We start from the raw sequence: 23,985 nt of genomic DNA, 5'->3' as shown, positions 1-23,985 counted from the left end.
CGGGCGCGGCGGCGGTGCTCAGGTTGCAGCCGCAGCCCCCGGCCCTCCTTCCTGCCCGCCTCCCCGGGCGGAGAGCACCCGGCCCGGCCGCCTCTTTCCCCCCCCCTCCCCTCGTCCCCTTCCCTCTCCCTTCCCTCCCGGCCCCGTTCCAGGGGCGAAGCCGCCCGCCGGGCCCCGCGGTGAGTGCTCGTCCCGTCGGAGTTTAGCGAAGGGCCGCTGTGGGGGGAAAGTTTTGGGGGGCGGCTGAAGCGGAAGGGGGGGGGGAGCTTCCCGGGGTATCTCCGGCGGAAGGGGGCTGCGGAGGATCCCCCTGCCCCTCCGCGAGGCTTCCACCCTTCTTCCTCTTCTTCTTTAGGGCTTTTCTCCTCGCAACTTCGCGTCCCTCTGCTTCCTTTCATTTCTTCCTCGTTCTTTGCTTTTCTTGCCTGAGTTTGGGTCGATTTCCTCGCGCGGCGCTGCTCTCTCCGCCGCTATTGTCTGCGGTTCTCCCCGCGGCGGTTCCGCGCGGCCCCGAGCTCCGGGGGTACGGAGCGGGGCGAGCCCGGCTCGGGACGTCGGCACCGTGCACACGTCCGTGCATACATACACACGTATATGCACGGCGTTCCCGGAGCCCCGGGCTGGCCCCCAGCCACCCTCCGCTTCCCCTCTATTCAAACCATTGATATGCTGATATAGGGGCGGGCGGGGGGAACCCTCGAGCTGCGCTGACGCAACTTTGTATTCGCGTTTGTTTGTTTCCTCGTTTATTTGTAGCCGAGTTTATCGCTACCGAAGTCTCCGCTTCGTGCCGGAGTCTCCCGAGCGACGCTCGCTGTTGGTTTTTCCCACCTTTGGGGCTGAAGCGTTTTGGTGCTCTGAAGTTGTTCGAAGGGTCATTGCCGCCGGGCCTGGTTTACCTTCGTGCTTCTGCTCGCTGATGTCCCTCTTAAATGAATTTACGCCACTTTGGAAGCGAATGTGGGAATTCCTGGCCGAGGATTGGCAAATTTGGGGCGTTTCTTAACCTGAAAATCGTCAGAGATTATTAATAGTTCACTGCCTGTGTCCGTGCTATGGAAGTCATGGAAAGGAGCTGGGGTTGGTGGGAGCGGCGTTGCTGAGCTCTGAAGGGGCTCTGCCCGGTGAGCTTTGCTGTCCCTGGAGCTCGGGCATAGGAAATGTGATTTGTGAAGTTTAGAAGGGCACGCTGTGCTGGTTGTGGTTGCTCAAGGGATTGGGGTGCTGTGCTGGCAGCAGACAGCTGGGAGCCGTGCTGCTCCCCATGGTCCCAGGCAGCCATCAGACTTGAGGTGCTCATGGAGATATGCGATGCAGGAGAACTATGTCAGGCACGTAGAGCTCCCGAGCAGTGCTCAGACAGTTGCTCTGAGCTCAGCTCTTGTGCTGCCAGTTCTGGTTCATACAATCCCAGTTTAGTTTTAAAGGGCCAAATGACATTATCTTGCTTTCTTGCTTTTTTTTTTTCTTCTTTTTTTCCCCAGGCCTCATAGCACGGTATGGGCGCATTAAGCAAGGTGATGATATCTGGCATGAGTTCAGACCTGTACACATCTTGTGCATGTATGGCATGAGTGTAGCACTGCCTGTCCTCTCGGTGCTGGGCTGCCCTGGGGCTGCTGCTGGCGGGGCTCGGCTGAGGGGTTCTGCAGGGCAGACAGGTTCTGTAGGCAACTCGATGACAGGGCTCTGTGGGGACACACCGTGCCATGGCCTGGTGTCCCAGCCTGTGGCTTGCTCTGGTGGCCGAGGGATGCTTGGTATGGCCCAAGCAATAAGGGCGAGATGTGTTCAGAAAACAGAGCACAGCATGAGTACTTGTAATGTACCGAGTCCTGCCAGGTAAGTGGAGGCTTTGAATTGTGGTGTGGGGGAACTGGGAGACCCAGGGTTATGCAGAACTCACCGCTAATCTCCCAGTAGGATCTGCTCCTTACTAAGCTGTGTTCTGGTCCAGGGTATGCTCCTGTGCTAAGAGGAGGATTAAGTATAGCTGAAGGAATCTGGTTATGCTGTCCAAAGCCTGAGGTAGGGCAGCGGGCGATAAATTATACCAGAAGGGAAAAAATGCCAGTAGGCTTATTGTGGGGTGTGCTCTGCTGGTTACAAGGGCAGGGGCTGCTGTTGTGTAGTTCTCTGCTGGCATAGCTTTAAACAGAGCTGTTTAACAAAAGGCAATGTAAGTCACTGTGCCTGCTGCACCTATTTCTTTTCCACTCTGAATCCAAGACACAGGTATCAGTTTTCCTGCCCGGTGTTCGGTGGTGTTCCACTTGCTTATCAAACAGTCCTAGAAGCAGTGCTGTAGCTGGTTATCTCTGCCATCTCCATGAGTGCTATTAATGCTGTTTCTATAGGGGTTCCCCACACAGGCAATAAATAGTCTGGAGTAAATTAAACCATGCAGCTGATAAGTATAAAGTGCCTACTTGGGTTCGGTGTTGCTGTAGTGGGAAAGGAGGGTGAAGGAGTTAGGAATTTGGGGTGAAAGGCCCCTCCTGGTGCTCGCTGAATGTTCAGACACTGAAACTGCGGTGCCACAGCCTGGCAGCACCACTCTTAGTGTGCATGGTGGTGATGGGCCCATGGTCTGTGTGGTCTTAGTGGTCTTTTCCAGCCTTAACGTTTGTATGAAAAACAAAGCCATGGATGTGGCATGCTATCCTTTTTCTTTCTTTCTTTTTTTAAACCTGCCTTTCTCCCTTGCAAATGACCTTTATGCAGATGAAGAGGCAGAGCACATCCCTCAGAGCTGGCTGCTTAGTTCACTTGGTTAGTGATAAAGGAAATATGTTGGCAGCGCTCTGGCGTAAGCTGCTATGTTGGGAACTTGGTGCTGCAGTCGGGCTGTACAGCTCTCCCTAAAAAACACGCATCCGTATATTTCTGTTCCGTTCCCTTTGTCACACAAACGAGGTGACTTCTCACTGAATGCCTCTGGTGCTTTTTGATGGTGTGGAAGGCGTCTGGCTGCAGTGCCCGTCCCTGTTTTACAGCATGGCTGATGATGATGATGAGAGATGTTACTGAGATAAGACAGTGAGTTAGAAGTTAAGTTGTTTCCTTTTAAAATTCCTTAAGTCTACAGTTGACTTCTGTACAGAGTGAGGATCGATGTCCTCTGCAAAAGTAAACCCTGACATTTTTTTATCATCTTTTTTTTCTCTTCATAGCCATTTTAGGTACATTCACATCGTTGAGCAAAGGGGTGTAATCACAAATACTTTTAAGTAGTGAACAGTCCTAAAAAAGAATGCAGGGTGAGAACTTGCTGAAAATAAACTTTAATTCTGTTGGAGCTGTACTTGACCCTGTGTTATGTCGTCATGTGCTCTAACAAGATTTTTGTATGTATGTTAAAGAAGAAACCTGAAAATCAGAAGGTGGAAAATTTCTCGTGTGATTTTGGTAGTGGGTGAGAAAAAGCTGAAATCCTTTCTGGAATGGTTGCGTGCTTCCCACAGCCCGAGTGCAGAGCTGCACCAGACTGGGACCTCTCAGATATTGGGCATGGGCTTGGAGGAAGTCTAAGAAGAAAATACCCCTCAAAGTATGGCATCCTACATATAGCTGCTCCTCTGGGGTGCTGTTTAAGATGTCTGAGCACAGCCGCTTGCAACTGATCCTATTTCCTCCTCTAGCTGTGACTTCAGGTATTTTGGTGCCTCTGAGTGGGAGGGGAAATAAAATGGGTGATGAATTCATTTAAATGAAGATGATGAATGCCAGTGAGACTACTTGATGTGTGTAATGTACAGTGATTATTCTGGAGAAGAGCAGGATATGTGGCATTTGATGATGATACTCAGGACCCTTTGCTGAGAGTCTACCTGACATGCTGTGTTTCAATCCCAGCTGTGTCTCTGAGCTTTTTATCACCCATGACTAATGCAGATTGGAGCAGTAAGTTATGTTAAGATCTGTGACAGGCTCTGTAGCTTCATTTGAATTGTATCTGAAGTTCCTGGCAAAGTTACTTGGGAAAGTAAATCTCTTTCCCAGTGTGTCTCTGCCCGCAATAGTGTAGCTGCTGTGTAAGTCTGAGTGCAAAAGCTAATAAAACCATTGCAAACAAGTGCTTTGGCACGAAGGTCTGCCTTCAGACTCCTACTACTGACTCACCCTTGCTTCTTCCAGGAGCTAACACACCTGTTGTGCATCATGCAGATGCTGGCTCTTGCGGCTCTTCCTGCTGGCAGCAGAGGGGCTGTGAGCATCCAGCATGGGCTATAGTAAGGAAGAGAAAATGGGGAATGGTAGGGTTTGGGTTTGCTGCAATGAATGAGAAGGTCTCGTATGGAAACCGCTTGTTTTATAGAGTCATTTTCCTCTCGAGCTTCCTTTGGGATGCTGGAGCTTTCGGTCCCATAATAGTGTTTGGACAATGGATGCTAGGATGGAGGAAGCAGGTGTTAAAGGAAGGGGGAAGTGAGCTTTTTGGGGGAAGGGGATGCAGGATGGCACAGTTTGGTGGTTATACATAGTGAGGGATGGGCCATGCACAGCGCAGCATGCTTCCTAGCTGCTGGACTCCCAGTGAGATCACAGCAAAACCAGAGCTCTCCTTCCTCAGGTGGAATCGCTCAGTGAGTCAGGCTTAGGCCACTCACTGAAGTAGTGTGTGATGAGTCTCGTTGTTTTGTCCCATGCTACCATAAATCTGCACATCTGAAACTCTACATTTTGCACTCGAGGAGCGCTGTGCTTTGCTTTAAAAACAAACCACTGATGAATGACTTTGGCTGAACTGGATGTAAACAGTTCCCGTGGCGCGATCTGAACTCCTGAAGTCGGTGCAGATATCGATCCTGGAGATGAAAGCAGAGTGCTGCAGTTCACATGCTACGTAGCAGATGTTTTTGCATCCGTAGCCCAAAGACTTCCCACACGGGGAGCACACCGACAGCACTTTGCATGTCTCCGCGGGATTTGCAGCCCAGGCAGGAGCTTCCCTGGGCGAGGCCGTCAGTTTTTCCATTGCTGAGTGCTTTGCAGCCGCTCCACCCATTTTTATGATGAGTGATCATCGTCTGAGAGCACAGCCCTGCACGAGGTGGTGAGCAAACCTTTGGTTGCGTTGCGTGTAAATGTTTGTGCTTTCTCTTCTCCTAGCAGCTGTGGTGAAGGTGGGTTGTCTTAGCTGAGGGCTGGGTAGAGAAATTAATGCTAAACCCCCTTTTTATGTACTGCTGCAAAGAGAAGTTTCATGCAACCAGCATCCATTTCACAGCTCCGGGTGACTCTTTTGCACTTCTGTGTTATGTGAGGCAAAATGTTACTGTTAGCTGCAGGTTTTCCAGTATTAAGCAGTGCAGTCACCAACAGGAAAATAAATAGGTCTGTCATGGGGCTATGTTGTGCTGGCTTCAGTGCAAGGACCAGTGCCCCATCCAGCCCTTGTTCAATGTGGGCTCAGCTGTGGGGCCACATCTACCTTCTGCTGATGGATTTTAGAATGAGTTTATTGGCTGCTGCTGCCCGATGGAGGGCTCAAAATCTGAGGGTTTGAATCCTAGCTGGGTTTAACAGTGCCCTTTTGTGTGCTGGAGTGGGCGTCTTGCTCAGCTCGTCTGAAAAGTGTTGGGGGAAGTGGGGTGATGGGGAGACAGTGGGGTGTTGTGGAATGGGGTGATGGGAAATCATCACTCGGTCAATGTTTTGTGATTAAAGCAGAGCTTTGGTCCCAGTTTTAATGGGTTAAGCTAGAGAATGAACCAGCTCATTGCTGGAAGGGCTCACAAGCTGGAACTGGGGAGAATAAATGTGTTTGCATGGACGTTAAGAGGATTAATTGTTTGCAGTGTTGCATATTGAACGTAGGAAAATTGAAGCAGTACTCAAGAGGTAACTGGCTGCACGTTGGCTACGTATTGTTGTTTTCCCACCTTCCTGTTGGATTATATACAATATTTGTCCATCTGCAGAATCCATCTGAGTGCCACGTTTTTCTCCAATCTGGGTATTTTACTCTTCGCCCCTTCAGCTTGCTTATGGGTAGTAGTAGCCTTAAGCAGGTAAATGTTCTCTCCTCAGTTGGGCTATCTGCTGAAGAGGTGTGCTGCAAGCCGTGGTGGGCTTCCTTCTGCAGCTGAAATGAGCTCTGTTTAAACTGCACGGTGCTTAAGACCTCCCTGGTTTTTGCTTGATCAGATTAACTAGGATTTTGGCAGGACTTTGTGCTGCTTTTTCTTAGCCAGTCGACTTGCATGTTGAGCCTTCAGTAACTTTCTTGCTTTGTAATCTCAAAGTTCAGAAGTCGTCAGGCTGCTGGAGAATAAAGGGAGATCCTGTTCCAGCAGCACTGAACCTTCAGAATGCCTCCACTTCAGTGTGCCAACAGCAAGCTCCAAAATGATGGATAAATAGCAATCCCACAGTTTCTGTATGACTGCGTTGTCCAAAACGAGGGAGTGTTTGAAAGGTGTGAAAATGAAGTGTTTTCAGTGAGTGTAACTTTATCAAGTGTTTTGTGCTCTGTGTGCAAGGCTTTTTTTCTTTTTTTCCCCATAATTTGTGATATCTTTGCTAACTTTTAGTAAAAATCCAGTCTCATCAGTGCTTCTGATATTAATTAAAATACTGTTTGCATAAATAAATACCTGCATGTATTTATCCCTTGGGCTTACAGTAGTGCAGTGCCAAGAGAAAACTTAGGCCTTTTGGTGGAAATGAGCTTAAACTCTGCTTAAATCTTCTCTTCAGGAATGCTGCAGCACTTGGTGTTTGCTTTATAAGGGCTTCCTTTGGACTGTCATAGCTGGTGCTGGCTGTGAGCTGCCAGATAACTGGGGAATGAAGGACGAGGCTTGGATTTGTGTCCATGGACCACCACATGCATTGGGGATGGATTGGTGCTGGTCCTGCGCAGACCACCTCTCTGATTTAGAGAGTAAATCTGCCATGCCCAGCCTGGAGAGGCTCTGATGCAGCCAGGAAATCGAATAACTCCTGATCTATTCTTAATTTCTTGTGTTTCCTGTGGTTATATTGTTTGTGTTACCAGCCCTAATATTTACATACTTTTCAGTGAGCTTTTTTTTTTTTTTTCAGAAGATACTGCTTTGTTCCTATGCCTTGCAGAACAGGTTCTTCCATTTTTTTTTTCTAATAACCAAACAACTTACTTTCTTAAAAGAGTGGAGGGAGGGGGGGAAGAACATTAGAGGAAACACCAAAGAGAGATATCTAAGAATAGAATAGTTTTTTGCTGATGATATGCTAAGACTCATTCTAAACTTGCATCTACCCTTCCAAATGTCCTTGGGCTTTTTGAGAGCTTTGTAAAACTCCCTGCCCATCAGATGACGTATTTGTGGGTGCTGTGTCTGAATAGCAGACACACTGACAGTTGGCATTTTAAATGCAAAGGTACTTCTGTGAAAATGCTTGTGAAAAGGAAGCTGTGCTTCCCAATGTAACAGTGATGTGCCAGCCAGTGGGCTTTGCAGTGCTGCTATTGGAAGTCAGTGTTGGTGAATGCTGTCCTGCTGAATGGCTCTGGAAATTCTAATGCAGGTTTCCCCTATGGAGTGAGGAAGACTTCACAAAGTATTCTGTCCCCCAAAGAAACACACATCAACCTTTTCTTGCAACTGTCATTCTTTAGTGCCCATTATCCCACTACTCTTCCAGCATACATTTCCTTAAAAGAAATAAGGCAGAATGTGAGGATTTCTTTGCTTGTACATCTCCCTGCCATGAAATAAAACCCAATTGCCCTAAGATGAATAGTGGCTGGACAACCTGTCTAATTCTGCAGCGAGAGCCATAAAGAGCATTAGTCTCAGATTTGCTTTGGTGGTGGAGCCCCGCTCCTCTCCATGAGGTTCCTGGTCTGTGCAAGGCACACCAACACCACAGCTGACAGGGAACACGATGCAGGGTGTATTGCATCTATATGTTGAGCATGGAAACCCTTGAAAACTTAACAAAATACCAGTTTTCTTCTTTTTTTTCTTTTCTCACGGTGCTGTGGATTGAGGCTGTTATTGGATGCAGCCTGAGCACAAGGCTCAGTGTTTGGGGTGGATGAGGCAGCGTGAGGAGGAGCAGCTGATTCCAAACCTGTTAGGGCTCAGGATGGAGGTTTGGGCAAGTGCTGCAGGAGTGCAGTTATCTCTGGAAGATAAAACCTGTGGCTTGTAGGATAGAATGAAACAAGGGGAAGTTTAAGAATGGTAACGTGAAAGGGTTTTGCTTTGCCTTCTCAACAAAGGCCAGAGTGAGATGTTCTCCTGCTGCTCCGTGTTTTCCTTCGTTCAAATGCTGGTGGTATGGTTATTGCTGGATGTAAAGAAATGTAAATAACACCAAGGTAGTGAACCCGACGTTCCTGGCTCCTTGGAAGCATCCTTGAATGGAAACATCTGTCTGTGAGCCCTCTGCGGTGCGCTCACACAGCTGCACTGTTACGCTTTGCTCTGGGCAGAGCCTTACGTGCAGCCCAGTCCTAGCGAGTCTCCTTGGCTTTTGCACTTGAAACCAAGTCCTGAGCAGGAGTGGGAGGGAAGGAAACTCCATGAAGCTGCAGCAGCAAGCACTGCAAGGCGGGTGGGAAACCACCCTGCTAATGCTCGGGACTTTTTCTTGAGCCTGAAGTGGGAGAACTCAGTAAATCTTTGCTAAGTGGGCATTAAAAAAAAAAAAAAAAAGTCCAAGAAGTGAAGTAAATAACGCAGGAAGTACGTAATGAATGTTTGATGATTGGGAGAGATGGTAACTGGGGCTCAGAGCCCTGAGCCTGCTGCAGGATGTAAATGCTGACACGGGTGGGTTCTGTGCAGCAATAGCATTGGCAGCTTTGACTTCTCACACAGACTTTGTGCTCTACTTGTTGCTGGTTTCCTGTAAGCTGTCAGCAGTGCTGTCAAAGCTTTTGGAGATTTTAAAACAGGTCAAAAATCTCCCTCTTATGTTGCTTTGATGCAAAGCAGGATTGCATGGCTGGATTCCCCTGGGATTGGGGGTACAGTGGTTGAATTAAACTTGCTGTGATGTGTCTGTGAAAATGTTTGTGTTTTTTTTTTTTTAATTTAAATATCAGTGTCTTGTTTGTTGGGTTTTTTCCTTGTTGTCAATACGTGAAATGCTGTTTCTCTAAGGGAGTCCTTAGCTGTGCTCGCCAGCAAGTAATTCAGCACGCACTGTATCCAGTTCTGAAAGAAAAAAAAAAGAAAGATGGGTTGTTCATAACATAAATGACATACTTGGAGTTAATTAAGATTAAAAGTGCAGCGAGGACAGGCCAGCAAGGGTTTCACTCTGCTTTGACTTAAAGCCTGCATCGGAACTTGCAATAGAATTTGAGCTGCCAATTCAGCTGCAGTGTAAAATACCTCTCTGTCTCAATTGGAGTCAGCTAATTCCAAATTTGAAGTGAATTAGGGTGGGGTTTTTTTTCTTCTTGTCATTGGGCAGATTTACAAAGAATTATTCTGATTTTTGTTTTCCCCTCTGAGTCATTTCTAACTTTAACGCAATCATTTCATAACGCAGAGGGGATTGCTTCTACTGTCTCTCTAATGTCTCTTCAGGATTTCCAGCACTGTAAATAATTGCTCAAGGCAAAGGTACACTAATGTTATTTGATGAACAGGAAGCCTACAAATAGCCGCGGTGTTTTGCCCTGATTACATTTGCAGTGATGCAGGTGCTTGGTCTTACCCTGCTTCGATCAGTGCCATTCGTCAGAATGCACGGGTGGGTGTCTGAGGGAAAGTACAGCAGCAGAATTGAATTCAAGGGTTAAAAAAACCAACCATCCCTTCTAAAAAAGAAGTGATGTGAGTGATGCTGGATGCTGTGAGAGGATACTCTGTTTTGTTGGTGGTTTTTTTTTTTTTTTTTTTTTTTTTTTTGGAGTTTTATGACCTTGTGTCATTGGGCTGTGAGTTTGTTTGGGAACACGCTGATGCTGGAGAGGGGATGATATGCAAACAGGACTGTTCCCCTGGGTGGTGGTTATAGCCAAAAAGGTCTTGGAGTAGTTTTGGGAGAATCTTGGCTCGTATTCGTTGAACTGAACTATTAAGAGGTCTGTGATGTGGAAGAAAAAGGAATGGAAAGGAAGAAAGCGGGCTGGGAGAGGTATGCACAAGATAAGTGGAGCAGCGCTCAACCTATCTCTTCCAAGTCACTATTGCAGTGGGCTTAGAGGTTTGGAAGAAATTGCTCTGCATGTGAGGGGCAGAAAATTGCAGAGCTGTGCAGAACTGTAGCGCAAAGGTTTGTAGCTGGGGAATGTGCTGATGTCTTCAGCTGACTTTGGCCTCGATGTCTTGGGAGACATAGTGGGGCATTCATGGTGTGGTACTGCGTTCGCTGTGCTAATGCTTAGCACTGATTCTGAGTGCTTCTCTCAGTTTGGGGCATTCATAGTATCATAGACTTGTTCCAGTTGGAAGAGACATTTAACGATCGTTAATCCAACCCCCATATGATGAACAGGGACACCTACAGCTCAGGGTGCTCAGAAGGAGCAAATCATTCTTGAAGGAATGACTCTTATCAGGAGTATGACTTCTTAAGCTATTTATACAGAAATAGTGCTGCATGTTCAGAATGGGAGAAGCATAAATATTCCAAGTGTCTAGTCAGTCCCACGGTTACCACTGTAATTATGAATGGCTCTCCCTGTGAGACACAGTGATAACTGCAGTGCTGCCCTGTTATAAATACAGCATCTTCTGTGCTATTGTTCAAAGACTCCTTTGGAAGCCTGATTTAATAGTTGAGCTGAGTGAATAATTCAAAAACTTTTTATCAAGTACTTGTTTAAATTCTTAAATGAGCTCACCATAACCTTTTTATGCACCCCTTCCTGCATGTGTCATACAAGTATTAGAATAATTGAGTTTTACTAGCGCAAATGTTTCTGTGAAGCAAATTTTCAGAGCTTGATGTACGACTGTTTATGGAAAGGGGAATGTTAAAATCTTGCACACCAGTATCCATGCCAGAAACTCTCACTTGCTTGCTTAGGGAAAGGGGAGGGGGGGCGGGACCCTCGACTTCATTTGAGCATTCCCAGCTAAGCCCTTCTGTTAGGCTGACTGGTATGCAACTAAAAAACTGAACATGTGGTTAAGGGAACTCCAGTTGCATCTTTTTTCCTGGCCTTTCTAAAACAGTAGCAGTACTGATGTTAAAATATTTGCTTTTTTTTTTTTTTTTTTTTTTCCTGGTAAGTACTATTTCTGACTTTTTCTTCTCTCCCCTCTTTATATGAGAGCAAGCAGCACATTTGAGCTGTGTCTGCTTAGCATCACTGAATAGCTTAGCACTGAAAATGCCCATGATCCTCTTCTGAGTTGGGTCTTCTCATGGCATGAAGTCCTGCTTCTGGAGGAGAGCCTTGCTGATGGGACTTGGGGATTTTGGTTCTCTTTGACTTCTGTCTCTGATCTTTACTTAAAAACTCTTTAAGCAGATGAAATGCGTGTTGAGAAGGGCAGGTGTTGTGCTGAGCATACCTGCAGAACGTTGAACTTGCAGCCTTGTGTGGCGAAGCAGATTGTTGGAGTGACAAAGAAGCTTCTGTTGAAATCCTCTGCTTCCTTCAGTTGCAATTGTTCCAAGTGTTAACAGGACAGAGGCTGGAAATTAGCTAGGCGTTCATCTCCAGGCCTGTAAAGTAGGAACAAAACAAAACCGTAGCATGGTCTTTAGAAGAAGTAGCACTTGTTTTGGTTCTCAAAAAATGCCCCAAAAAGCATGACAACGAATGGTCTTGGATGTGCAGGGGTCAGCCAGTGATCTGTCGGAGCCCAGTAGAGTTATTCATCATTTCCTCAAGCTGTCACTTGCACAAAGTCTTATTTTAACTGAAGCAAGATGAGCTGCATCCAGATAAGTGTTGGTGAGCATTGGTCTGCTGTGACTTCTTTTTTCCTATTGTGAATACTGTTGATTGAGGACCATCTACTCTATGCCTTTTTGTTTCCTGGTGGTGCAGTGAGTAGCACTGGTTCGTCAGCTCCAAATTGCTGGTGCTGGCTACTCAGACTTGAAAACAAACACAAAGGTTTGGGAGCACTTTCTTTGCTTGTTTTTAATTAATTATTGGTACAACAGGGGTTGTTTCACGACAGGAAAGACCCAACAACCTTACAAAATGTGCAGAACAAGCAGACTCTGTCTCATCATCCTATTACGACACTCCCACCGTAGGCAACACCCTTTGTATTTTGACAAACTTGCCATTATTAGTGGTGTAAAACTGCACATTAAGTAATCTGTACAATTGCTTTTGTGCATTGTATATTTATAACAGGATATTGTGTCCTAGACATTGCAATGCAAAGAATGAGTAAAGATAGGTAAGCAATATTGCTTCCATTAATTATATGGGGAATACGAGACATGGCAGCTTTTGGTGAAATAAATCCCCTCAAGATCTGAGCATTTGCCAACTAAGCTGTTGTAGTTTATGATGGAAGCTGTTGATTGCAACAGGCAATATCTCCAGTGCGAGGAGGGTGAGTGCCAGCTCTTTGCCTTGAGTGATGTGTGCAGAGATGTAGGCTGGAGGCAGAACTAGAAGCAGCTGCTCTCTCCTGGTTCCCTTCTCCTGTGCTTGGTTACCTTGTGATTTATGTCTTTGCCCATATAGAAGCGTAATAAACATTTCATTATTTTTGCTTGCCTTAATTTCATTTAGCATTGTCAGAGGGAAAGCTGTTAAGAACTTGACATCTATTTGGAATGGATGGAGTCATGAAGAATAGCACAGTTGGTTTCTTCTAAAGCTGCATGCTGTTTTCTGCTGTGAGTGTTTTGATTCTTGTTTATTTTGCAGCTATTTTGGAGAAGAATAGTCTGGGAGAAGGGAAGGAAGAGGCAGGCTTTACCCTTGCAACCATTATTGTTAGCCCTGACTTTTGGTAGAAGTTAGCTTCTTTGGCCTGACCTTTCAAAACTTGAGAAATGTGGTTTTGTTTGTATTTCCATCTTTTTACATTTTAAAACAATTGTAACTATACCAGATTGTTTGAATGTTAATAGGGGGAATGTTTTTCGGTGTCCTGATGGAGTTTCCAGGCAGCTTTTCATCAGCCAAGTACTACACCAGGCTCTCGGTGGTGGGGTTTGCTTGGTTAGCTGGGAGAATCTGCAAAGCAACTGTTTAAAATTGCTGACACATGTTAAATAATGTGGAAATCACCATCCCATTCCACTGAAGTCTGAGTGCTCGTGTCTGGAACACGAACAGGATCTGACCCTGAAAATTATACGTGAACTGTCTTAATCTGGAGAGCATTTCCTAGACGGTGTCTTCCCTCTGACTCTGGGTGGTTTATCTGGTTGGCCTTGGGTACTGTTTGATTTTTCTTTTTCTAATTTAACTTTTTTTTTCCTTGTTCACTCTTTTAAAAATCTCCTGTTCTACCTTGTCCACATATTTTTGAATTATTCAAACACATTTGCATATTTAGTAATACTAATTAAAAAAAAAAAAAAAGATCTTGATTCTGTAGTTGAATATCAAGAGGAGCTCAGTTGGCAGCACTGGGACCTACCGTGGGCCTGCTGTGTGCTGTGACGTTGGGGCTGATCCGTATCACCACAGCAGTGTGGAGGAAATACGTAGCAGCCTCAGGACTTGAAAAGTCTTGGGTCTGAGTTCTGAGGTTGAGTGCACCCTCAGCAAGTTTGCAGACGATGCTAAGCTGGGTGGTGCAGTTGACGTGGCAGAAGTTAGGGATGCCACCCAGAGGGATGTGGACAGTTTTGAAAAATGGGACCATATGAGCTTAATGAGATTCAACAAGGCCGAGTGCAAGGTACTGTGGGGGCAGTCCCTTCCAACCCAAGCTATTCTGTGATAATTCTAGCAATAATGCTACTAATATAATGCTTACCATTTAAAAAACAACCCATCATCTTCCATCTCTGTCCTGCAAACTTCTGTTGCTCTGCTTTGGAGCAACTGTAATCAGCCCGTACAGCTTCCCTTCCTTCTGCAGTGAATAAATCTGACCACCTTATCTTCTCCATCGGAAAGTCTTCCCTGTTTATCAGCCTCTCTAGGAGCACATATAAAAGGGGCTTTCACTAGCTAACAGGAAGCAAAATGAATAGAGGAACTTTTGATAATGGCCTGTCTGTCTGAGCACAGGATCAGCCCAACGAAATTGTACCAGTCTGGTGAATGATAGTGCTTCAGCTGGGGCCAGAATTATGAGTTTTTAATCTTGAAACAAGCAAAGACTTCTTCCTCTTAAACAGTCATCAGCTCCCTCTTTGATTTGGGGCCTGCAGTCATCCATCCTCAGCCAGTTTGTTTTTGTTTTTTGCTCTTGCTGAAGTCTGGTTTCATGAGTTTTAAGGAGCCTTGGGTGAATTTTTGTGCAACAGTGGTTGTGAGGAGACCCATTAGTGCCCACATGCTCCTGCTGCTGCTGCTAGTAACTGCTCCGTGTTTTTGAGCAGTCTGCTTTTTATGCCCATGATAAGTTCTTGCATTTCAGCTTGGCTAATTGCTTTAGGCCTGGTTTGTCTGCTGCATAGCTCTGGTTTTACTGCAGGCCGATACAATCGACGTTTGAGGAGTTGCACTGGTGTAATACTGGCAACACCCGTGGCAAATGTCCTGTTGTTTCTGATACGTTTGCTGCCTGAGGAGCATCTTTTTGTCACATGTTGCTGTCTGAAATGCAGTGTGATTCAGAATGAATTCCTTTTTCTTATATCAATTGAATGAGTTTTATCCTGCTAACTAAAATGTTGCACTTTTCTGTGTTGTTTCAGACCCTTTTTCTTGGATTTCAGTAGTAAAAAACTCTCAAATGGCAGCTTTGCTTAGGTAAATGAAGCAAGACCTTTTTATGGGCCCTTTTTTAGAATCACTTCCCCAATCTAAATTCTTCTGTGTGTTGTGTTGTAATTGAGAGCTGCCCACCAGCTGCTCTGCGTGTGCTGTGGTTAAGGCTAGAAGGATGTAGTAAGCAAAAGTAGGGTAATGCTTGTAGTACGACATGAGGACCTCATTTGTTAATTTAATCACATGAAGTGGACTTGGTGCAGAATAATGAAATACAGCTTTCATCTGCGTGTTACTGCATCATATTATCAATTTATAAAAGTTGATTTTTCCAAGAGTTTCTCTGCTGTTTTTTTTTTTTTTTAATTTTAATTTTTTTTTTTTTTGCCTTTTTTGGATATCTGTTTTATTGGCATTGCTTACAATCATTTTGTTAGGAAACGAAAGCGTGTTGCTTTTTCTCCATCCCTTTTTCTTCCCTTATTCCCTCAACAGTTCTTGGAAAGAATTTCTGACATGGAGGACAAATCACGGAAGATTCAAGATTTGTGTGTTTATTTATTTTTTTTGTCCTTAACAGCGTGAAAAATCAAATACACCCTTTCCCCCCACACATCCATTCTCAAACCTCTGAAATGCTGTAGCCAAGCTGTCTGGTGGCAAATGGGGTTTCTGAGGGCTGATTGCAAGCACATGTTCTTCTTAATTTCTGAATACACATGCAAACCTTGTTATTGTGCTTTTAAATACTGGAGAAAATGAGCTCTCCTCCAGCCCATCGTGGTGTGCTTGAAGAGGACCAACAGAACACTGCTGTGCCAAAAGGCACTGTTTTCCTTTTTGTGATGCAGGGAAGATTCTGTTGACCTCTGATGCAAGGCAACAAGTTTGCTTGTAGATATGCAGCGTATCTGACATGTTAGCTGGAGTTGCTTGTGATCCTTCATAAGATCAAACAGTGACTGTAGCCATCAGAGGGGAATAGAGCACCCTAGCATTTGTGCTTGCAGCCTCAGTTGATCTGATCTTTATCAAGTCTGTGTAAGGACTTTCTCTCCATTTTGTGCCACTGGACCCAGGGCTGTTCCCTCCCTCCCTCCATCCCTTATGATCCCCTTCCAGGGTATGGTCAGCTTGGAAGCTGCTGGCCCCTGTCTCTTGAGATCACAGACCACAATGAAGTGAAGTTAATGCAGTCTCAAGTCAGACCTTTGCTTCAGTCTGCTTCTCCATGGCATTTGTTCCTCTTCACACCGGTCCTGCAGGGCAGGAGAGCCGTTAGGCAGCAGCTTGAAACCAGCGGATGAGCAGAGCCTTTTAAATTTGTATATTAGACACATCTATGAATGTGTGCAGAGCTAGCTAATAAATAACCCGGGGAATGGTGGTTAAGAGGAAAGGACATAATTAATCCTGTCGTGCACTCGGCTTTAAAGTTGAGTCCAGAATGGAAATGCGTTATGCTGGAAAGTAAACACTATCATTATTCAGCAACGAAATGCGCATGAGGCTGACACTGTTTTCCTCCCTTTGATTTAATAATTTTTTCTTTGCACCAGTTTTAATATCTGAGATGTCCTTTGGTACTGTGGAAGCCTGGTGAGGCCCTACTCTTTCCAAAGGGTCGTTACTCCTTTATTTTAATTCAGCTTTGTACGAGTGCTGCTCTGCTGACACAGACCGTGTGCTGTTCCAGAAGGCTCTGACTGTGTGTGCTGTGGTGCTCAGCTGTCATTCCTGCAGTGCAGGAGGGAATTGGTTTTATCAGGTGATCCCTTTTCAACTCCCTGCACTGCTGTGTTTGACCCAGGTCAAAGTCACATATCATATAGAAGAAAAAAAAAAAAAACCCTTCCCCCAATGGTGAAAGAATGTCGGTTGCTTATAGAGAGATTCTCATTGGAAGATCATAGAATCATTGAGGGTGGAAAAGAGCACTGAGATCACCTAATCCAACTATGAGCCCACCTCCACCATGCCCATGTCCCTTAGTGCCATGCCCCACAGTTGTTGAACACCTCCAGAGATCTCTGTTCTGAGCTCTCCCTATCAAACTGAGTTTGATAGGGATCACACTGAACTCAGAACTTTTTCTTCTTCCTCTGTTCCCACCACTGTCAGTTTAAAAGGGCCTGGTAATCAAGCAGTGTTGTAAATTATATTTCTGTGCTCCGTCAGGGTTCTTCTGATTCCAGAAAGCTTGCAAAACTCTCAGGAATGTGGAGAGGAAGGGGACTCCTTCGCTGGTATGAATCCAAAAGATATTGCATGTTGTCAGCTTGCACAAGCTCTTTTTCTTCAAAGTATGACAGATCTTTTCTTCTTTTTATTTTTTTAATTTTTTTTTTAATTTTTTAGTTGTTGAGATTTTGGTAGAAAATTGATCACCCTTGGTGGATGGCATGAAGCACATTGAGTAGAGGGGCTGTTGTTGTCTGGTTAATGTGCTGTTTATTTGGCACCCAATAGTCTTTTTATTTTGCTGAGACAGAGACAGGGTTTCCCAGCTCTACAAGAACGACCGTGGGAGAGATGTGTTGGTTTTAGGTTTCACCACTTGAGTGATGGGGTTAGCCCAAGACAGAGATACATCTCTGGGTATGGAAATGCTCTTGGCCCAGATCTTGTCTAGCGATGTAAAGCCTGAGAAAGGACCAGGAGGTCAACTTGAGCTTCTTAAGGAATGCAGTATATGTTCATTCCATGGCATGTTGCTGTCTTTTTCTTTTTTTTTTTTTATTATTCTAATTTCAAAAGGGAAAAATTTGACTACAAACTTGTGTTAATTTAAACAAAAAAAAAAAAGAGAAAGCTTTAATTGTAGCCTAATTTACAGTCACATAATTATTTGTATCAATAACATTGAAGCATTAATGATTAGGAACTTTAAGAACCTGCCTCTTAGCACCTCTCCTCCATCTCACCTGTCTTCTAACTGCCCATCTGGGGGGGCAATCTTCTCAATCTGCAGACACTAGGATTCTTTTTTTTTTTTTTTTTGCACAGATAGGAATAGCTATGTAACTAGTATGCACTTCTCCTAGTATTTGTTCCAGCAGTGAGCTTTCTCTGTTCCTGTCAATTAAATGATAGACTTTTTTGATGGTGTGTAGAAAAGTGAACCTCTGGAACAAGCTAAAATGAACAGAAGCTTGTTTCCTCTTTGCTCACATAGGCATTTATTCACTTCCCCATCTGCTTTGATTTTGAAGATTGCTCAGATTCTTCCTCTGTCTGACCCACTTGGCATAAGCTACAGAAGATTATCTTTCTTCAATAGCCAAGTTTATAGGGCTCCAGCTTATTTGTAAGTAATCCTTTGAGTTTTGAGTGCTGCCTTTCTCTTCCTTCCCCCTTCAAAAGCTGACTTGCTGCCATTTATCTACAAATGGGGAAATGCTTTTGCAGCCTGTAGGTGGAGGGGAGAGTTGGCTCAGTGGCTTTGCAAGAGGACATGGCAAATGTCTGACAGAAATCAGTTTGCATTGAAGCGCCAGGCTCTACAGTTACTAAACCTTTGACTTGTACGTGTTTGTAGATATAGATGAGTAAGAAAAGTAACAGAATTAATATATTTGTTTTGGACTTCCCTAAATAAAGGAGTGGTGAAAAACCAAAAACGTACGAAGGGCTCGAGGTGATCATCTTGCTGTCTTTAAAACCCAATTTCATCATTTCTCATTGCTCCAAGAGAGGCCGTTGCCTGTTGCAGTCCTTTGCTTTTCTCTGAATGAAACAAGGGGTGATTTCACATCTGCTTTTTCCTGGTAGCCTGGTATTTACCACAAGTGTATTTCTGGGTTTTGGCTAGCTTTCCTCCTTCATCCTTCCTTAATTCTCCTGTGCTTTCTAGCTTTTACACTGCTCCCAAGCACGGAGTGGTTTTTGTTTTGCTTTTCTTTGTTAGCCTTGGTGTGGATACAGCTTTTTTCAGTGGACTCTGATGTTCTACTTCTCTCAGCTTGAGTTTCCAAGCCTTGTGACCCACGTTTGGCCCTTCTGGCCCCTGGATAGCCAGAGGCTGCAGCCCTTTGCAGTGAGAGGCTGAGAGTTGGTCTTGCTTTGAACATGTGGGATTCTAAGTATTTCCTATTAGACTACATGTAGTATAAACAAGCTGTTTTGTTTAGTATGAGCTTTTTATCCTATTAGGACTGGAGATCTCTTATAAAGCAATGACTATAACTTTAAAACTAATATTTGTCATTATTTAAATAGGCATAAATCAGGATGTTGTAGCAGAGATGCTAAGTCGTGGCCTGAAGCAGTGATTGAGCACCTGGTGGGAAGGCAGGGCCAACCCAGGGGAGCTCAGGTGCATGCAATGCAATGCAATGCAGCTGAGTGACTGGAATCAGCCCTCACTTAAGGGCTGGCAGTGGCAGCAAAGGGATCTTTCTGGAGCTCCCTGTGTGCCTGAGGCCTTCTGAAGGTAAGCAGTTTTTCTTCCTTTGTTTCTGCATCCGTAGTTGCTATATTTGGGCTTGTACTCGTTTGCTGCAGCCTAGGATTGAGCCACTCTGCTATTATTGCTGTACTTTCCATCACATTGTAGTATTACAATGATATGCACAGAATATTGATGTTCCCAGCACAAGGACCTGATGATAGACTTCCGTGGACGTAGGTTGTGTTCTTTTTGCTCACTTCTTCATTGAAGCTGTATACCAGTTTCATAACCTTTTGAAGTTCTTGTCAATGACAGAAGGGGTGTATGTATTGTGGTGGACACAGGTTTCAGTTTAAGAGTTGTAGGATACATGTGGGAAATATAGGAGGAATAGACGTCAGGGATGGTGGATACCATGTGGGTCTGTTGGTGCAGTACCTTTGCTGCTCTTATTGGCTTGATACAGGAGAGTCCAAACTGAAATATTTAAACTGGAAATGGTAAAGCAGCAGATTGCTTGCTGCAATAAGTCTTTGAGGGGGTTGGAGGATGAGACTAGTTCCAAAACTGTCATGCTGTAGAGAGGTTTCCATGCTAGGCTGTTAGGTGTGTTAGAGAGGGAAGCAAGAAACTCCTTTGTTTTTAAGAAATTTTCTAGCTATTCTCATAGAGGGAACAACCAAGTGATCAAGTGCCTGTCTGAATGCCAGCACATCCAGTGCCATTGTATTGCTGGGAATCAGTGTTAACTTCATGGAAAAAATGAAGCTTAGGACTTGGAAAAGGCAGATAACGAACATGGGGAGGGAGGGGAAGAGACTGAAGGGTAATAGGGTGACCTCTGGCTCTCTAACTTTGTTTACGAAGTAGCTAATGTTTTTCTATTATAGAAAACGTAAAATTTTACCTCCAAGGAACTTGAGTTTAGTGGGTGGAGGAGTTCATAATGTTTTGAAGGCTTGCCTTCTGCTCGTGATTCATGAGTGGCTTCAGTATCTTCACCCACTGAGAGCGTTTTGAGCTTTAGTTCATCAAGCTTTTCAAAAAACTACAAATGTGCAGATGGTGAGGGGCTGGGAGGGAGGGAGCCCTTGGCCTCTATGCAGTGGTAACATTTAAAACTCATACGGATACAGCCCGCGTAGACATCCATTTCAACATTCCCATGAAAAGCTTATGAGTTGGCAAGGTTTCAAGGGCTGAAAAAACACTCTGTATACAACATGTTTTATTAATGTTGAAGGAGTAATGTTGCTCTATTTCAATGTCTGCCACTGCATAGAATAAGTTCAACTTGTAGACTTGAGTTTTTCCCCCAAATAAAACAAAGGCATGACTTCACATCTGCTTTCTTCTAGTAGCTTTGTATTAATCAGGGGTAGACACGTCTCCAAGCTTTGGCTAGGTTTCCACCTTCTCCTTCCTTAATTCTCCTGTACTATGTGGAGAATTCATGATTCTTGGCCCTCAGTGGGTACTGTGAAATTCAGTGTAAGCCTTGATGTTAAGCATCACATCCCACTTACTTTCCACAATGACTTTTTGCCTCCTTTTAAGCTGTACGTGAAGGTGAATTTGAAATTAGGCAGCTGAGAAAATGGTGTAGCCTCATAAAACTTGGCAAGTCTGGTTGGCCTAATGGGTGACTTTTTTAAAAGAAAAAAATATATGAGAAATATATAGAGAAATGAGTGTTGTTAAGCATGAACCTTTAAGATGAAGTTGCTGAAGATGATTAATTTTTGCAGCAGCCGTGATGCTGGGCGGATAGACAACTCCAGCACAAAATCCCAGTTTACAGTTCCCCAAATTGGTGTTACTCTTGTAAGATGACCTCTGCGTCGGGGCTGGCTGCTGAACAAGGCACGGCTGCGGGACAGCTGAAGTGGGAGCGCCTGCCGTGCACACAGCATCGGGTTGCACGCTGAAAAAGGAGCTCGGATTCAAATCCTGAACACTGGCTTCTTTCAGGGCTGTGCAGTCTGCTTGCAGGGTACTGCAAGCGTTCTTTGGGACTGGGAAATAAGTGAGGGTATGTGACTTCTTGCAAGTACTTTTTGCTTCCTTAAGTGAGATTGCTGTATCTCCTCCTTATTCTTCTGATTTGTGGGTATTGATGCATAATTAATGAAGCAATTGGAGCACTCTAAAAGTGCTGCAGGATTATAAAGTGTTATCACGTTTATGTGCGTGTGCTCTTAAACGTTGAGGCTTCCAACTCCCACTGTGCATCTGCTTGGATGCAGGTTCTCCCTACTCTGGTTCTCTCATCTGCTCATTCCTCCCGCTTGACCAAAGCCACCAGATCTTCCTACCATGTGTTCAGCAGTCTGTCCTTTGGAAATCAGTTTTCTTGCCTGCTTTTCCATCCCAGCCCCTTTGAAGCTAATTAGTGCTGTTTTCTCCCATTACCCTGTTGGCTTGCTTCAGTAGTGCCATGGACGTGTTGGCCTTCTTGCCCAACTGAAAACCAGCTGAGCATTATTTGATTCTTATTTATTATCTATCTATTTATAAAGAAATGCCTGTTTGTTGGATCAGAGTAAGCTGTACTTTTAAACAGGTTTAATTGTAGAACTATTAGGGATGGAGAAGATCTCTAGAATCATCTAATCCAACTGTCCACCTACCACCAGTGTTGCCTGATAAACCATATCCCTAAAATATATCACCTGCAGATGAAAACTGGGTTTAGCATTGGGCTCTCTAACTAGAATTGCAGAAATCCCACCTGCATCACCAAAAAAATGAATTCCCTTCCTTTTGTAACAGAATGGAAGCTCCCTGGGTCTGTCTGTTACCTACTGCCCCAGTATCAGTGCTCACAGCTGACGTGCTCTGAAAGAAGAACAGCTCGTGTAACTCAGTCTGCTTTCCCTTGCTGAGCCAAGGTCTTAATTCAAGCGTGGATAAAGCCAGGAATTTGATCAGGCCTCCTAATGTTGGTCACACTTTGAACGAAGTGAAATGGAGTAGAGCTGAGTTACAAAAGACGAGGTTTTTCTCGTGAAATTTGAAGTGTTTGGCATGCCACTGAAAATGTGCAGGAATAGTCCCTACCGAGTTCCCTGTATCAGCTCTTTGCTTGTGTTCTGAGCAGTTAAAAAGGAATAATTATATTTTTTCCCTACAGTGAAATATGTGGCACTGCTCAAAATTGTGAAGTCGTGCAGGCTGAGTCCATCAGTTCATCTTAATCTGGAATACTTATGATTTAAAACAGACAGCGAGTTTCTCTTCTAATTTAGGTCTTCATTCAGCTTAGTGAAGCAGGGAATGTTCTGACATGCTGGGACCCTTCTGCAGGGCATTGTGTGGGTTTTCTTAAAATAAAAATGAGGGGAAGGGAAAGGAGAATAGGTCAGGTGGTGAAGTGGTTTCGGTCGCTATTAATGTTTGCCTACTGCAGCAGTAACTCATATTTCGTGGCTTTTCCCAGGGCTGGGAGAGGAAGGGAAGGAAGGAGGAAGCTGGCTGTATGGTTTTTGTTGAACTGGTGCCTGTTACAAAGCGAAGTTTTTCTGCTTTGTTGATCCAGCATCCCTGGGAATATAAAGGAAAAATCCTATATATAGGAAAAATCTGCACAGATTGCAGTCAGTTTGTTTATTTCAAGGACTGTAGCCCAACTAACAAACTAGTTTTGCTTAATCTGTTTTCTAATTAAGCATCTTAAAGGAATGGATTACTAGTATTTATTCGAAGCATCTGTGAATCCTGCCCCTTGCTTTCTGTACTGTGCAGGTTGGAAGACTTTGCCTATGCACGGGTTGCTATTATAAATTAGTTGCATGGAAAAAAAAAAAGATAAAGGAAAGTGATGATATTTAAGGATGATAGATATAACTTACTGGTAGCCTTTCTGGTTAGCTCTTGTGCTGCAGTAACCTTCTAAGAGTTGTGGTTTGGATGCTACCAACAGCATACAGCAAATAAATTTGCTCAAGAAAGAGTATGGTCTTTGATGCACAATTGCTGCTCAGAGCCCTAGGCTTGGGAGAAGTAATAGTGTTGGAGATGGTGGTGAGGAATACTTCCAGGTCGCTATACTTGCTGCTTTTAACATTTTAGCTATGCTCTTGGATTACGTGTATATTTTTTTTTAATGGTCAAGGGCATAAATCTTGTTGTTACATACAAGGGAATGCAAAAAAAAAAAAAAAAAAACCTAAAATTTGTGATTGCACCTTTTGGAGCTGCATGGAGATGAATGTTCAGCATAGGAGCCAAAAGCAAGCTGCAGCAGAGCTTGTGTGATCTTTGTGCGTGAGGAATTTAATTAATCCATGGCTTACATGATATGAAAGAGAAGACCCCGCTTTCTCTGACTTATGGGAGCAACTCGACTAAAATCAGAGCTGCTATTCACATGAAGGAGAGTTTGCAGATTGCAGCCAAATTTAGATGTATTTTTTTGTGTAAGACCAGCTCCATAATACAGATAATGCACAATTTATTACGTCTGTTAAGCTTTCAGATTTCCATCCAGTTTAGGAAGAATTCACTGGACTTTATCATTCTGTAAACTGAGCCTGTCATTTCCTGAAGAGTAATAAACAGCATTGGCAGAGCTTGCAATGCCTTTAGACAGAAACACTGCTGTGTTTTGAGTGTTTGTGGCCTGCTTAGCACAGAGCACCCAAAGGACAGCTTCAGGTACCTTGACGTTGAATGTTTAACCGACCAGAGGTGTGGCTGGTTGAACATTGCCTGTGATTCTGAGTTGGTACGTGACTTCCAATGCACAGCCGTAACAAAGCTACATGAGTGCTGGGAGGTGTTGGATGTGGAGTGAGCTTGCAGCTCTGTTTTGGGGAATTGTCTTTTCACAGAG

The 23,985-nt window shown here is 44.4% G+C and overlaps 1 protein-coding gene across 2 annotated transcripts in view; it reads left to right on the top strand.

Annotated features, from left to right (window-relative positions):
• Positions 1-23,985, top strand: part of AKAP13 (A-kinase anchoring protein 13) — a 199,102-nt gene that overhangs the window by 4,000 nt on the left and 171,117 nt on the right. Inside the window, exon 1 of one of the 2 annotated variants that reach the window (XM_085234170.1) lies at positions 30-179. The exons of the other annotated variant lie outside the window; for it this stretch is intronic. The gene's annotated coding sequence lies outside the window, so the exon portion shown is untranslated. Of the gene's footprint in view, positions 1-29; positions 180-23,985 lie in introns of those variants that run through there. 2 annotated transcript variants of the gene reach the window in all.

Source organism: Meleagris gallopavo, chromosome 12 (genome assembly GCF_905368555.1).
Source record: "Meleagris gallopavo chromosome 12, MGAL_WU_HG_1.1, whole genome shotgun sequence".
In the NCBI taxonomy this organism is placed as follows: domain Eukaryota; kingdom Metazoa; phylum Chordata; class Aves; order Galliformes; family Phasianidae; genus Meleagris; species Meleagris gallopavo.
Note: the sequence above shows the minus strand (reverse complement) of the source record. Positions and strands in the feature narration are given on the sequence as shown.